Source organism: Marmota flaviventris, chromosome 8 (assembly GCF_047511675.1).
Source record: "Marmota flaviventris isolate mMarFla1 chromosome 8, mMarFla1.hap1, whole genome shotgun sequence".
Taxonomy (NCBI): Eukaryota; Metazoa; Chordata; class Mammalia; order Rodentia; family Sciuridae; genus Marmota; species Marmota flaviventris.
The window spans coordinates 10285448-10302699 of NC_092505.1; the positions used below are offsets into that span (position 1 = coordinate 10285448).

Consider the following 17252-nt stretch of genomic DNA (forward strand, 5'->3'; position numbering starts at 1 on the left):
ATGTCCAGCTCAGCAGGTTGGCAGGTAGTGTTGGGCAATATAGATCATTACTTTAGGACTTCCTGCCTTTTTAAAAACTTTCCTGTTTGTAGAGCTCTTTTGAAGCCAGGCCAATGTGTGGTGAAATATCTAGCAAGTCTTTGAATTATGCTTTGAGTATTTCAAGATACAGAGGTGTATTTACATGTTAAGTTAAAACAGCAGGACAAGAGTTGGAATTCTTTCCAACAGGAGGCATTGAAGATGACTAGTCAACTGGCTAGGTGCCTGCAGTCTGTAAACTCAGCCACTTGGAGGCTGAGGCAGGAGGATGGCAGACTTGAGGCAACTTAGCCAGATCCTGTCTCAAAGCAAGAAATAAAAAAGGACTGGGAGGTAGCTCAGTGGTAGAGTGTCCCTGGGTTCAGTCCCCACTACCCCCGCTCCCACAAGAAGACCAAAATAAGGCTATGACATAGGTGGTAGAGTTATGAATAATAAGTTTCCTTTTAAAAAAACTTTTCTTTTTTCCCTCCCACTGGGTATATTTTACTTTTATGGGGGGCAGGGGGATGTTTAAGAAAAGGAGTGTGCATCAGCCTCAGCTGAGGCTAGGAAGGGTCTAGGATCAGCTTTGAGGTTGATTTTCAGGAGCAGCCACACTGAGCCTGTGGTCTTGACCCAGGATAGGAAAGTCCTGGAAGCATTTATTTTTTCCCCAGCTGGAGAACCTCTTTCCAGAACTCTTTGCTACTAAAACTTGGGGGATTTACATTTTCCTTAGAGAAGTCCTTGGCACAGTGCTAAAAGGAGCTCCTTGGATGGAATCCTTCTGACCCCTCAAGCACACAATATCCCAATGCAGGTGGTTAGCTCCCTGCCCTAAGGCAGATTGCATGGCAAGGCCAACAACTCTTGGTGGTTGGCATTCCACTTTCCTGGTCCTTGGGGCAGGAGGACTCTTGAAGTCACCCATAGCTAACTCTTTTTTTTGGTACCGGAATGGATTGAATTTAGGGACACTTGACCACTGAGAGCAGTGGTCCACTTTATGCTCTGAATATAACCCTTGCTGCTCTGCCACTGCAACTTATTTTTTTAAATTAACATGTTTCTTTCTCTTCCTCTCTTCCTGCTCCTCCCTAATCTCTCCTCCTCCCTAATCTCAGGGGAAACAGGATTACCTTTCTTCCCCAACCTAGGCAGAATTATCTGTGAGATGGGGAAAGTGCCAAACCCCAAATAGTGTGGCCTGAGAAGAAGGAGTGAGGAAGAAGGCAACACATTGATAACGCTGATCCTTTCCCAGTGACGAGACAATCCCTGGGGAGGAGATGGCCATCAAATCTAGAAGGACAGTCTCTGGGAGGACCCAAAGCATTGATCCTTCTCCAAATAAATCCTTGCCCAATGACAATGCAATAGGATTGTGGAGGGGAAGAGATAAATACTGAATGTTAACCCCATACCCTCCATTCTTCTCCAAGTCAAAATGTTGCCCAGTAAAAACAAATCTTTTTCCTGAGTGCCCAAACTGACATGCTCTGTCAATAATTAAGTCACCTCTCAGTGTAAGCTATATAAGCACAGATTCCCCCTTTGGCCAGTGGCTCATTTTCCACCAGGAAATTTGGTCCATCAGAGGCATGACTTCATCACTGAATAAAGGCCGTGCTGATCCGTGAGGTTTGCATCCCTGGCTCCATCTTTTGTGCTAACATTATCTGTCCCTAAGTACATACCCACCATAGGAAGGAAGTAATCCAGACTTTGGGAATGGTACCAGAAGATCTCAGAAATGATCCCCAAATTAACAAGTGAATTACAACTTCAGACAGAGAACACAGTGGCCTTTAAGTCATCTCTTTAAAAGCTCCCCATTTCCGCTGACGAGCAGAATCACAGTCTTTGGGACAGGAGTCCCTGTGCTTCTCCTTTGCTAGAAAAGCAATAAACCTTCTTTTTCCTTTTTCTCAAAAACTGTGTCCTGGTTATTGGATTGGCATCGGTGACAAGGACCGAGGTTTCAGCAACAGGTGCAGCCATATTCCTTAATATTTGGGCCGGGTGGGAGGCCTTGCAAAGGCTTGCAATGTGGCTCCTCTGCTGGCATGCTGGATGGCAGGACTACAGCTCCTACCACATCTTCTGCCCCAGCCTCCCTCTCTCCTGGGTCAGGTTCCCCTTCAGTTTAGCTCCATGACAAGAAGGCATCAGCTTTCCCCTTTCTCGTTCTCGGAGGAACGAGAGAGCGGTGGGGGCTCCAGCTCAGCCTTAGGTTCCTGGTCTCTTCCACCTCCTGTTCCTCTTCTCCTCCCAACTTCTTGCCTGAGAACTTCAGGCTCCAGTACCAGAAAAAGGAAAAACAGTCTCACTGTGTAACCACGTCCCACGATTGCTTAAGTTCAAATCTGTATAATGAAATAGTTCTCCCTACCCCCATACACACACAGACACATCACACACACACAGACACATCACGCACACACACTTCACACAGTGGTTCTGTTTCTCTGACCAATATCTGGCTGGTCATGCCCCAAATCACACGACTGAGGAGTGGTGGCATGTCCTCCAGCCCAGTTCTGCCCAGCTCCAATGCCTCTAGCATTTCACAGCCCCCTTCTCATCTTGCCGTTCAGTTCCCCCTAATCAGGCTGTAGTCAGGGGACAAAGAGACAGTCATGTAGGTAATAAATGATTGGGTCCGAAAGATGGGGGCCGATTCAGGAGGAAACGAAATGCTAACACCTCCAGAGCCTTTCTCCCTGCTGCAACCTGTTGTCAAGGTGCCTTTCTCCCTCCCTAAGAGGGGCTGTTAGTGAATGCCTCCTGGGCCACTCCCTTCCTGCCTGGACCTTTGGACATCTTCATTCCTGCCCTTGGATCCATTTGGCCCACCTTTTGGTCACCAGTCGCATGAGAACGAAGGAATTCTAAAATGTATAATAGGGGCAGGACACCCCCACTTCCTCAGACACCCAGCTCTGGGGTCCCTTCTCTGCCAAGAAGTCTATCTCTGTTCTATCCCTTAAATAAAACTTGCTTTCTATGCTGGCCTTGGCATTTCTCGGGTGTTCAGTATTCACGTGGGTAAACGGGACTCGGCTCTGACAGGTTTTCATCACCGGTATCAAGGCCATGTTGTGAGTCTGCTCATACTCTCCACGCGCCCTCAAGAAGAAGTCTCTGAAGCTCTGCTTCTCGAAGGTCACGTGTGCCCTACTTCTCTGCCTCTTTGTTGCTGTGGCCTTGCCTGCGTCGCCCCTCTTCCTGCCCTTACTTCAAACCCTCTTCCTCTGTCCCCAGCCCTATAATCTAAATTTCAAACTCTCTCCCTTGTCTGGGCTTCCGTTTCCTGAGATCTCTGTGGCCCTCCCTGATTACCATCTTCCCCTGCCTGAGACCTTCTGTGTCATCATGGATGTCTGGAGCTGACACCTGGTGTGGGGGGCAGGTGAGTGTCATGCTGAGTGGGGCATTGATTTGTTGCTTGTTGTCTGCGCTCCCAGGATCAAGTTTAGAAGGTTGTCACATCAGCAAAAGAACATCTTCTCTGGGGTCTCCAGGGACCTCCTGTTTTGTTACTCTGTCCCTCCAGGACCACAGTCCCCTCCTTTCATGGCCCATGATGCATTTCAACTTCCCTAGTTGGGGCAACTTTCATTCTGAAAGCCCCTCATCTCTCCTCCTCCTATCAGGGACCCTCCAAAAAGTAACTGTAATGAGATATGACATTATACATTTCAGTCCCCCTTAAAACAAGAAATGGATAATGTTCTGAAATTTGTCAGGAAAAAGAACAGGAAAGGAGAACATTTTATGGCTCCTTCTAACCTCTTTATAAGGGAAGAGACTCCCACATTTTAGATAGATGTCAAGGCTTCACCGTTCCCGAGTGCGCTGAGTATGGATAGCGCCAACAATCCCAGGACAGACCACAGTTTCTGGAAGCTGCCAGTGGTAACTGGAAGGAAAAAGCCTGAGATTTTTTTCCTTTGGGTTCTCATTTTCATTTGTTTAATGAAACCTCCTGGGTTTTGTCATTCAGAGAAACTCAAATGGATTCCTGTTTTCTGGAAAGATTAAGATCATAGCATCTTTTTTGTATTTCAATTTACCCGTCGGGGATCCCATAGACTTCCAGGAAAATCTGGCAGGCAGGGTATGAGTCAGAGCAGTTCGTCAACAGGAGCTCAGTTCAAATGGTGATTGCCACAAGTCAGCTAAGCACAGCCGAAGGGGCCTCAGCAAACTGGGAGTCATGCCTCTGCCCATCATAAGAAGCGGCCCCATTTGTTGAGAACCTGCCTTGTGCTGGCTGCATTGCTCAACTGATTCCCAGAACCATTTTGGTAGGGAGGGGCAGTGGCTGTTTGTTTTGTTTTGTGATTGTGTTACTGTATGTGGGGAATTTTCAGTCTTTCCTTCCAGAGAAATTCAAATTCTGTCTCTACTTGCAGGCAGCAGGCAGCCGAGAGCCGTTTTATGCAGTCTGTGCCAACTGCACCATCCACAGGAGTTCCCTTCCACTATATACCTTAGCTGGGCCAAAAATTCACTCAAAGAGCCACCCAGAGCTCCCCACGGACCCCCAATTCTTCAACAATTGTTTGTAAGGGAAATCAGCCCTATAAAATCAAAATAATTGTATTTGACCCCTCTGAAAGTTGAAAACACTTACCTAATTCTCTGCAAACATATATATGAATACCCTTTTAGATAGACTCTTTACCTCATTTAAAAACAAACAAACAAACTATATATATATATATGAATATTTTTTATATATATCTGAATATAAGAAAACTTATATTGTGTACACAAGAGAGTTAGCTGGCCAGCAGCTATCTCACCCATAGCCAGGCTAGAGAACAGCATCCCAGCTTTCCAGGAAAAGGTTTTATAGCACAAAAAAGTTACAAAGGGGGTGTCTTGGGAACTAATAGCTAACAGGATTCTGGCAAGCGTAATACAAAGGCAGATAGCAGGTTAATGATCTACATGGTTTAACATTTCAAGGTGGGGAGTAAATTGAGATTCTAACATCAGAATTTATGAGGGGCTACTAAGGATTTAGGGAGGGTTGTTATCTGGCCAAGGAGAGCCAGGCATAGGTGAGTTTAGAGCACCGGCAGGAATTCCAACAAAATTAGTCTTCAGAGTATGGTCAGGTCAAATAAACATCTTAGTAAAACAGAATTGAATTTTTTATAACATTGTGGCTCCCAACTTTAGGATAGAATTAGGTTGGGTTCATTATACTGTTACTCTTATGTTTGGAAGACGTGCACTTGAACCTCCTGTGAATATTGTTTACTCTGCTTTGTTCACATGAGATAACAGAAGTCTCTCGTGTGTGTGTGTGTGTGTGTGTGTGTGCGCGCGCGTGCGCATACATGTGTGTGTATGTTTTAGAGGGTGGAACCTTTGACTATGCCAATGTATGAAAAAGAAGAGCCATAAAATAGAGATGTTAGGAACCGATGTAATAAGTCTCCGGGCTTCTGTCTGATGGTTGTTTCTCTCATTTTGTGTGGGTTGGTTAGAAAACAGCCATGGTCACAATTTCAAACAAGTCTGCTTTGTTGCCACAGCCCGAGTGTACCTCATGACTTCATGAACTAAGTCTCGCACACTTCCTATTTTATAACCACTCAGAAGTTGCCAGTCAGCAGTTCTGGTGACATAACTGCATTGCCACATTGAGGGGGTACAGTCCCAGCCCAAAACAAAGAAACTTGATGCTTTAATTCGCCCATGAAACCTTCCTAAGAGTATATGAATGATTTCCCCAGGGCTTTCTAAACCGTGGAGACCGCTCAGGGGCCTTCATTCCTTTCATCTAGGATGCCCAGGAAAGTGGGGACCCAGATTGGAGCCCCCAGCTCAGAGATGAGAGATCCAATGTAGCCCCTCAGTGCATTCTGCACGGCCTGCCTGGGTCTCTGCTCTTGGTTTTCTGTCATGCCTCATCACACATTTAGCTGAAGGCAAAAGCATTTATCTTACAGTTCTGGGTATTAGAAATCCAAGATGGGTTGGCCTAGCTGTGGTCCTTCCGGGGCCTTTAGGGGAGAATCCGCTTCTTTGCCCTCTCCAGATTTCAGAGACAGCCCCATTTCTTAACACGTGGGCCTTCTTCCACCTCCAAGCCAGCCGTGCGGTATCCTCAGTGCTCTCTACTTCCATTATCACTTCTTGTCCTCCGACCCTCCTGTCCCCTTCCACAGATGAGGACTCTTGAGCTTATGTTGACCCACTTGGATCACCTAGGATCATCTCTCCATCTAAAGATCCTTAGATAAATCACATTTCAAAAGTCCCTTTTACCACATAATGTAACTGCTCTGGTTTGGATTTGAATGTTCTTCAAAGACTCATGTGTGGAAGGCTTGGTCCCAGTCTGTGGTGCTGTTGGGAGAGGGTGGACCTTCAGGAGGCAGGGCTGGGTGGAAGAAAGTTAGGTCACTGGGGGCATGCCCTGAATGGGATGCTGCGACCTGAGCCCTTTCTATCTCCCCCCGTTTTTTTTTTTTTTTGATTCCTGACCACCATGAGTTAACTAGATCCCCTTGGCTCCCACTATGATGTATTGTGCTGCATCAGGGCTAAGCAATTATGGACTGAAACCTTGGAAACCTTGAGCCCAAATAAACCTTTCTTTCTTTCTTTTTTTTTTAATTTTTATTGTTGGTTGTTCAAAACATTACATAGTTCTTGATATATCATATTTCACACTTTGATTCAAGTGGGTTATGAACTCTCATTTTTACCCCATATACAGATTGCAGAATCACATCAGTTACACATCCATTGATTTACATATTGCCATACTAGTGTCTGTTGTATTCTGCTGCCTTTCCTATCCTCTACTATCCCCCCTCCCCTCCCCTCCCCTCCCCTCCCCTCCCAAACCTTTCTTTCTTTAAGTCAATATGGTTTGGGAATTTTGTCACAGTAACATATCCCCAAGTTGGAGGTTAGATCATAGCCTTCTTTGAGGGCCACTAATCAGCCCACCACAGGGGCTACGCAGAATGACAGCTGATAGGAGGGTGGTGGTTCTCAGCACCTCTGCCTGGAGCTCTTTGCCCTACTTCCATTTTAGACTATCCTCCACCCCACCAAGCCCATCCACAATTTCCTGGACCTGCCAACCCTAGGCTGGCCACTACAGCATTCTCTCTCTCAAATTTGACGCAGGTGGCTCTTGCAGGGATGTTTCTTGTAGCTGGCACTAGCCTTTTTCTTGTTAAATTAGCTTGCTAAAAGCCTACTTTAAAGAGGGGTAGGACTGGGGGTATAACTCAGTGGTGGAGGACTCGTGAAGCATACCAGAGGCCCTGGCATTACAAAAACAAAGCAACAAACAAAAAACGTAAGAGGAGGTAGAAGAATTAAAATCATTTTCTGGGTCTGGGAAATAGGGCAAGTGGTTAGGTCTACAGTAGAAAGTTTACTTGGAACAGCAGGGTTTTTTCTTTCTTTTTTTTTTTTTTAATTCCTTTTAACCTTTCCACACAAAATTCTTTCTGAGTACATATTCCTCTTGCAAAGCTCTTGCCAGAATTGAGACTTCCAGGAAGAGTTATGTGTGGTGTAATAATAACACCAATCACCTGGATTAGCACCTGTGAAAAAGCAGTGGATTCTGCTACTCAATAAAAAAATTAATGCCATCCTTCATTCCCTCATGGAAGATTAATTCTAAAGCAGCTTAGAATTATAAATATAGCAAGTAAATGACCATTTGTACCTTATGCATGTACAGTAGTTGTCCCTTATCCATGATTTTGCTTTCTGTGGTTTCAGTTGGAAATAAACAATTCATAAGTTTTTAATGTGCATGACATTCTGTTGTTTTTTTTTTTTTTTGCAAGGGATTGGGGGTGCCCAGGATTAAACTCAAGGCACTTGGCCACTGAGCCACATCCCCAGCCCTATTTCGTATTTTATTTAGAGACAGGGTCTCACTGAGTTGCTTAGCACCTTGCTGTTGCTGAGGTTGGCTTTAAACTTGCAACTCTCCTATCTCAGCCTCCAAGCTGCTGGGATTACAGGTATGAGCCACAGTGCCCAGCACATGTGCATGACATTCTGAATAGCATGATGATTCTTTGTCCAGCATATGCATGCTGTACACACTACCTGCCCGTTAGTCCCTTAGTGTCCCTTTAGGTCCTTCGATCGACTGTTGTGGTTTTGGTGATACAGTGCTTGTATTAAGTAACCCCGAGTAGCCTAATGCTACATCACAATGACTATGTCATTCACCTCACTTCTTCTGTTTACATAGCTACTGCATCATCTCACATCATCACAAGAAGAATGGGTACAGTACAGTAAAATATTTTGAGAGAGAGAGAGAGAGAGACAGAGGCAGGCCACATTCACATAACTTCTACAGAATATCACTGTTATGATAGTTCTATTTTATATTAGCTGCTGTTGTTAATCTTGTACTGTGCCTTATTTGTAAATTAAACTTTATCATAGCATTATGGTCAGATCTAGAAATGCCACCTGAAAAGCTCATGTTTTGGAAGCACAGTCCCCAGAACAGCAGGGTTCAGAGGTGGGACTTTTAGGCAATGATGAGAGCTGTGATCTGATCAGCGGGCTAATCCATTTGATGGACTACTGAGTGGTAACTGTAGGCAGGTGGCGTGAGGCTGGAGAAAATAGGTCACTGTGGGCCCTTTGGGGTTATATCTTGTCTTTGGCTCCTTGCTCTGTCTCTGCTTCCTGGATACCAAGAGCTAAACAGCTTTCCTCCGCCACGCCTTTCCACCATGAGATTCTGCCTCGTTGCAGGCCCAAAGCAGTAGAGTCCTCTAACCATGGACTGAATCTCTGAAACCATGAGCCCCAAATAAACATTTCCTCCTTTAAGTTGTTTTTGACAGTATTCTGGTCACAGCAATGAAAAACTGACTAACACACATTTGTATGTATGCATAGGAAAAGTATGATATATATATATATATATATATATATATATATATATATATATATGAATAAAAATTTGGTACTATCTAAGGTTCCAGACATCTACTGGGGGTCTTGGAACATATTTTCCAAGGTAAGGGAGGACTACTGTATTACTGTTAATGTAAAAGTTGACAAATAAAAACCAACATGTGATACAAAATTTAGGTTAAAAATTATTTGACCATGGAAAATATGTGAATTTAAGGAATTAAGACAGCAAGAGGAGCTGGGCACTGTGGCACACACCTGTAATCCCAGCAGTTCAGGAGGCTGAGACAGGAGGATCAGGAGTTCAAAGCCAGCCTCAGCAACAGTAAGGTGCTAAGCAACTCAGTGAGACTCTGTCTCTAAATAAAATACAAAATAGGGCTGGGGAGATAGCTCAGTGGCCGAGTGCCCCTGAGTTCAATCCCTGGTTCCCCCCATTCCCCCAAAAGACAGCAAGTGGGGAGGTAGCTAAGAAGCCCTGAACAATAAACATAAAAAACAGTATCCAAAGTTGCACTAATACCCCTGAGGTAATAAAAGGACAGCTTACCAGCACATATTTTATTTCCAGTTGGTCATGGTTTGGATATGAGGTGTTCCCTTAAAACTCCTGTGTTAATACAGGAATATTCAGAGCTGAAATGATTGCATTGGGAGCCATGTAACTTAATCAGTCCGTCCCAGTTTGCACGGACTGACTGGGTGGTAACTGTAGGCAGGTGGGGCTTGACTGGAGAAGGTGTGTCACTGGGGGCGCCTCCGGCAGGGCTCATATTCCCTGCAACCCCTCCCTCTATCTTCCTGCTTCCTGGTGGCCATGAAAGGTGCAGCTTCCCTTCTCCACGTCCTTCCGCCATCATGTTCTGCCTCACCTTGGGTCCAGAGCAGTGGAGTTGGCCAACCACGGACTGAGTGTCTGAAATCATATTTCAAAATAAACTTTTCTTCCTAAGTTGTTCTTTTGGGTATTTTGGTTACAGGGAGGAAAAGCTGACTAACACACAGTCCAGCTTCTCTTCCAGACATGGTTACTTTTGCCCTTGTAAGGACTTCTGCCTCCATGGGGAACCTTAGTGTGCAGACTGATTAAAATGGAATTTTAATCGACTTGGAACTTCTAAACTTAAACACATAAGCTTTTATCAGTGTTTTCCCCTTGTTAAAATAGTGCTATTTGCTCATTGTTGTGAAACCATAAAATAGCAGAAAAATATAAAGAACAAAAAATCCATCCCCCAATAACCTTACTGTATAACCTAAAAATACCCACAGTTTACTTCCTGAAATGACTCCACACCCCCTCCCCCCATGGTACTGTGGCCCTGGCCCATTGTAGGCAATTGATTTATCACTGAGAAGCCGGGTCCCTGAGACCCCTAAATTTTTAAGCAAGTAAGATCGTCAGACGGCAGAGTGACTTCATCTTTTTTGGGAAGATTGTAGAAAACATCCAGGAAGGTAGAGGAAGCAATATTTTGTTTCTCAAGTGTTTTGTGTTTGTAGAAAAGTCAGGCAGCCTGTAGTTTCAGGCATTTGCTCTAGATATGGTCTTGAGTTGCAAAGCCCTAAACATGACTCCTTTGGAGAAAACAGACACCAGGTGCCTCCGCCACCCTCAAGCCTATACCTCCCATCTGCTAAGTCCTCCCATGCGTAGTCTCAGTCATTATTTTGATCAGCTTTTTCGCTGCTTTGACTAAATGACCCAACAGCACAACTATAGAGGGGGAAAGGTTTATTTAAGGGCTCAAGGTTTCAGAGGTCTCAGTCCATACACAGCCAGCTCCATCGTGGTGGAAGAGTGTGGAGGGAAGCTGCTCACCTGAGGATCAGAAGCAGAGAGAGGCTCCACTCACCTGGTACAAAGCCACGCCCCCAATGCCTCACCTCCTCCAGCCACACCCCACCTGCCTTCAGTCTCCACTCAATTAATCTCATCAGGTGGTTAATTCGCTGATTGGGTTAAGGCTCCTAACCCAATCATTTCTTCCCTGAACCTTCCTGCATTGTCTTACACGTGAGCTTTTGAGGGACAATTCACATCCAAACCATAACAGTCATTGTGTGGTAAATTATTATCGATAGCTCACCCTACATTCTGTGGGTGCTAAATGCCTCGTGAATGACCCTTCTCTTGCAATACTGAACTAGGGTCACTATACTCTTCTTTTTTTTTTTTTTCTTTGAAACCTCACACACTATAGTTGTGTGACTTACTATTTGCCCATAGGAACACAACTTCATTATATTTTTGGTAAAGGTCAGAAGAGAAAGAATGCAGAAAGAGTGAACGTGTGCAGAAGACAGGTTGCTTTCAGAATCGTGCCCTCCCTCCCTTCCTTCCTCCATTCATTTAGTAAATATTTAGTGAGCATTTACTGTTCTGAGCACAACAAATAAAAATGAAGCAGTGGAATTTGCATTTTGAGTGGAAGTGACAGAGGACATCAGATCCCCTTCTGTCCCTTCTTAATCCGGTGCTAGTAGTCGGTCCTCAGGTGGCTGGGCCCTCTGTGTGGGAGTGGGGAGCCCCTTGGGGGGAACCAGGGTCTCTCTTCTGGTTGTGCCAGAGAAATAGCAATCCACACAGCTTTTCAATGTCCCAACAGCCGCTTAAGGGAAACACTGTCTTGGTCACCTGGGAGGCACACCCCGAGTGGCAGATCCTTCTTGCCTGTCAAAGCCCCTCACCCATGACTCTCAGCTCCCTGACCCCCCACCCCTGCCACCGCCTTGGGGGAGCCTCCCATGCTGCTGGACCCCTCCTAGGACATGCAGGGGGTCAGCTCAGCTCTCTCCTCAGAGCCGGAGTTGGGTGGCAAACTTCCCACCTGAAGTTCAGGGCCTAGGAGGCTCCAATAGGGGAAGAGAAAATGATATTTTCCCTTACAGCCTTTTCCCTCACAATAGTGGCAACCTCAGGGCAAACACAAACAGAAAAGACTTCCTAGTGCAGGAATTGGGTTCCTTAGTCCTTTCACTTGAGAAGCAGGTTAGTCTTATTTCTAAGAATCAAAATGCCAACCTTCTGAATGACCTTGCACTTAGAAGTGATTGCAGTTGGTAAGTAAAGGACCCTAAAAGTAACAAGGGAAAGGAACGAGAAAAGAACATCAATATCCAATTATGAGGGAAAGGTAGCATTAAAGAGTGAAATGTTAGTTTTCAAAAACTACATGAGCTATTGCTTGCCCATTATTTAGAGGTAAAACAAAATCTTTTAAGTTTAAAACATAGTGTCTCTGATAAAACATGCTTTCCTTCAGTAACTAATTTTATTATTGAATTCTTTCTATATACAGTTCACATTATGGAATAATCTTCCAAAAGTTATTCCAGCTTTCATTTCCCCTAAAGTTAACATCTTACATTACTAAGATACATTTATCAGAACCCACAAACCAATATTCATATCCCAATATTAACTAAACTCCATGCTTTATTAGGATTTCACCAGATTACACATTAATGTTCTTTTTCTGTTCCAGGATCCAATCCAGGGCTCTACATTAGATTACATTGGATTCTTTTTGAAGAGGCACATAGAAGATTATAAACGTGGTAGAATTAATTACATATCATTCTATTGATACTACTGAGTCTATGGCTTCTTTTGAGTTTTAAAAAATAAACCAGATAAAGAGATAAACAGCTGGATTTGACCCTTATAAGAAAGAGCTTGCTTAAAAAAAAGTTACTTTATGCTATAATCTTAGCAACCTTTATTTTATATTGTGCACAATGAAGAAATTTTGGGGGTGATGGGTATTTATTATTTTGATTGTGTTTCACATATGTAAAAAATCATAACATAGTATATACTGATTATATTTCAATCATGCTGCTAAAAAAAAGAAAGGAAAAAGAGTACATCAAGAACTTAAATATAGGGCTGAGGATGTGGCTCAAGCGGTATCGCGCTTGCCTGGCATGCGTGTGGCCCAGGTTCGATCCTCAGCACCACATATAAACAAAGATGTTGTGTCCGACGAAAACTAAAATATATATATATATATATATGTGTGTGTGTGTTAAAAATTCTCTCTCTTTCTCTTTAAAAAAAAAGAACTTAAATATAGGACAGCAAATTTGTAGTCAATGATTGTCATGGCAGTAGATCAATATTTATACCCCATGAATCAAATCTGTCTTTCAGAGAACATTAATGAGAAGGAATTTTAATTCTAAAAATAGTCTGCCCTTAATCTGAATCGAAACTCCTGGGATTTCCTTCCCTGGAAACGAGAGCAGGATACGTATATAAAAATGTGTGCCCATTCAGTGCTGGTGACTCTGACATCAGAGTGTTCAAAGGTCTGGGGAAATTCCAGTGTCCCTCAGGACGGGTGTGGAGATACCAACAACCCACTGGTGTCATATAGTAACTGGGGCTCACCCTGCTTCTGACCAAAGGTTACTGGGACTGATAAAAAAAAAAAATGTGCCAAGAGACCAGAATTGTCTCCATAGAGACTGAGTTATGTTAGCTGCTAAAGGATTTAAAAAAAAAAAAAAAAAAAAAAAACTATCACAGAAAATAAATATTCAGGCCACAAGGCCAATATATATATATATATATATATATATATATATATATATATATATATATATATATATATAAATAAATAAAAAATCGCTACCCACAACTCCAAATGCAAAGAGCTTTGAAAATGGCAATCTTTTGTAACTCATGACCTGAACTAACTTAGAGCTATGGGTGGTCTTTAATAGTCTCATTAAATGTGGACTAGTTATACTTTCCTTAGAGAATCATAAATGGTTAGGTTACAGGGTGCTGCCCCATGCCCTTCAGGGGATGCTACCTAAACTTATTGTACAACCTCACCTCTCTAAAAACCCCAATTGCAAAACACTTCTGGGTCCTGAGGTTTCCAGGTAAGGGTGTGAGCTAGTGCTGATAATCACTGCCATCTACCCAACCCCTGGTCTTGATAAGTGATCTTGGGAAATGTTCTTGGTCGACTTTCGAAGAAGAGATTGGCTTTACCTTCTCACCTGGGAAACTGTGGCTCAGAAGCCTGGTGTTAGGGTCTGTGTCAGTCAGCTTTGTATTGCTGTGACCAAAAACCTGACGAGACCAACTTAGAGGAGGAAAAGTTTATTTTAGCTCACAGTTTCAGAGGTGTAATCCATGGTTGGCCAACCCCACTGCTCTGGGCCCAAGGTGAGGCCAACATCATGGCAGAAGGGTGGGAAGGAGGGAAGCTGCTCGGCTCATGGCAGCCAGGGAGCAGAGAGAGAGAGAGGGGGCAGGGGAAGGGGCCACAGGGAAGATGGACCCTTCAGGGCATGCCCCAGTGGTCCATGTCCTCCAGCCAGGTCTCATCTGCCTACAGTGACCAGCCAGTCAGTCCATTCAAACTGGGATGGACTGATGATGAGGTTGTCGCTCTCACAATCCAGTCTCGCTGCATTAACCAGAGCTTCTGGGGGACACCTCATGTCCAAACCATGGCAGGGCCTTTCTGAATCTGAAACAACAGACACCACCATAGGTGATTTAAGCAGAAAACAAACTTCTGGAAGGATCCTAAAGTGCAGGATATTTGGAAGAACCAGGAATATCCTGGAAGACCCCTTCACCAGGAAAGGTCCTCAGGTGTCCTCTGGGGCAGCTCTGCTGGGCACATTCTTTCTCCACAACCTCTCAGGTACTAAGGGTATTAATCTGGGTAATTTTTCACTTTTTTTTTTGGTTGTTGTTAGTTTGCCTGAGCCAGGCAAACATTTTACCACTGAGATATATCCCTAGCCCCCAAACTGTAATTTTTGCCCATACAACAGGCAAAATAATAGTAATAGTAGTAACAATGACAACAACAGCAACAATAATAAATATCTTCTGGTTTGATTTGTATTCTTTTGACTGTGGTTGACCATCTTTTTTTGTTTATGAACATCTGAATTTTTTTCCTATGGATTAACTGATTGTATCTTTTTCCCTTTTTAGAGTGAGTTATTGTCCTTTAAAAATTGATTCACATTATTGATATTAGCTCTGTTCAATCATATATGTTACAAATATGGTTCCTAGAGAATAGTTTGTCTTTTGAATTGGCTTATGGTAATTTTCTTGTGCAAAATGTAGAATCTCTGCAGAAATAATATTTATTAAATATCAGAATTATTATAATAACCATAAAAAATAATTTTGTTATATAATGTAAGATCACATGGAAATGAGTCTGCACTGAATGGGCAGATAGAAATTAACTGTCAGATTGACTAAATGAAAAATTTCAGGATAACAAGATCATGTATAGTATATCCCATTTACACATTAAAAATGTGCTTGTAACATGCATTGATTATAAGGATACATGAGAAAACAGTGGCTCAGTGCATGAACAGGCATTGTTTTGTGTGTATAGATCCCTCTTTAAAAAGACAGGTGGTAGCATATTATACACCATCCAGGAGAGAAGGCAGAAAGGGAGCCTGGCTTTTTACTCGTCACAGAAAGATCATTTGTTCCCTTTTGAATCTTGTGATATGTGGATATATTATCTTTTCCAAAAGACTAATCAATAGATTATTTAGCATAATTAAGTTTATTATTATTTCCCTTTATGCTTCTGTAATTTTTTTCTCTAACAAAGAATAAGTTCACTTTTTCTTCTCCTTGGACTTATTTTTTGTTATTTGGCAAATCTGTCATTTATATTCATATGTAAAGTTAGGGGATCTGGGGTTGTGGCTTAGCAGTAGAGTGCTCGCCTAGCACAGATGAGGCCCTGGGTTCGATCCACAGCATCACATAAAAATAAATAAATGAAGATATTGTGTCCAACTACAACTAAAAAAATAAATATTTTTAAAAAAGTTAGGATCTGATTCCTTTTTTTTTTTGGACTAAAAATCTTTATTAAAAATGTTGGCATTTTAATTAGGATACTACTGAATTTATAAAATAGTTTGGTGATGGGGCTGAGGATATAGCTCAGTTGGTAGAGTGCTTGCCTTGCATTCACAAGGCCTGGGGTTCAATCCCCAGCACCACCAAAAAAGAAAAAAAAAAGTTTGGTGTGAATTGACATGTTTTACTTAGAAGAAGGTGAATATTTTCATTAACTCTTTTAAACACCTGAAATTCAACTCTTTCTGCTTCTTACTAAGGTAATTCCTTGACATTCCTATTTTAATGTGTTCTTGCCACTTTTGTGAAAGCAACTTCTATTTTAGCTTTTTTATTTTTGGTCCTGGGGATTGAACTCAGGGATGCTTAACCACTGTTACATCACCAGTCTTTTTTTTTTTTTTTTTACCTTTTTCTTTTATACAGGGTCTCACTGAGTTGCTTAGGGCCTTGCTCAGTTGCTGAGGCTGGCTTTGAACTTGCCATCCTCCTGCTTCAGACTCCTGAGCCGCTGAGATGACAGGCGTGCACCACTGTGCCTGGTGACAACTCTTACTTTTGTAATGAATTACATGATTCAGTCCCCTTTTTCTAGATGATTTTTCTAGATGTTTTCCAGATGACTCTATTTTCTTTTTCTCTTTCTTTCCTTTTCTTTCAGAGGGGGGTCTCACTGTCTTTCCATGGTTGGCCTAGAACCTCCCAGGGGAGCTAGTATTACAGGCGCGTACCACTGCGCCAGCCTTCTGCAGTTGATTCTTTTAGGCTCCTTGCACACTCTCAGTCCTCTTTGGATGGGAGGGCCTTTGCCTCCTCTTCCACCCGCTGCGACACGCCAGGCAGGGGAGGATTGTGTTTTGCTATGTGTCATGGCCTCCAGAGACCTAACCTGCTGCTCCTGCAAGATCTCAGCCAGGATGCTTCATTTGGAAGGCAGATCAGGGCGTGAGTCTCCAGCACATCTGGACTGTGATCTAGTCTGGGCTTCTCCTGAGGAAGGTGGGTGGGGTTGAACCTGCCAGTACCCACTTTATGCTCCAGATTCCGGGCAGGGTCTTGGCTCTGCCCATTAATGTCACTAGTTAGTCCCTTCAGTGCTTGTCAGGCAACCCCAGACCTGTGGTATGGGAACAATAGGACCTTGAAGGCCCTTTTTGTTTCCTGGGAAAGACAGGGTCCCTGAAAAGGCTTTGAATCACAATGGAATAGGGGACTCCACTGGGACACATTCCTTGCTATGGTTTAGATATGAGGTGCCTCCCAAAAGCTCATGTGTGAGAAAGAAAGCTGAGACGTGAAAAGATTGGTGTGTTGATCCACACACAACAGTGTGCTGATCCTCTGGCAGGGACTAACTGGGTGGTAACTGGAGGCAGGTAGGGGGCGCTGGAGGAGGTGGGTCGCTGGGGGTGTG

The 17252-nt window shown here is 43.4% G+C and overlaps 1 long non-coding RNA gene across 1 annotated transcript; it reads right to left on the reverse strand.

The window, feature by feature from the left end:
- Positions 1-4741: 4741 nt before the first annotated feature.
- Positions 4742-10209, reverse strand: LOC139706694 (uncharacterized). The gene is made up of 2 exons (XR_011708295.1): positions 9512-10209; positions 4742-6427 (listed from the first exon to the last, which is right to left on the reverse strand). It is a non-coding gene; the product is annotated as an uncharacterized lncRNA (long non-coding RNA).
- Between the last annotated feature and the right edge of the window lie 7043 nt (positions 10210-17252).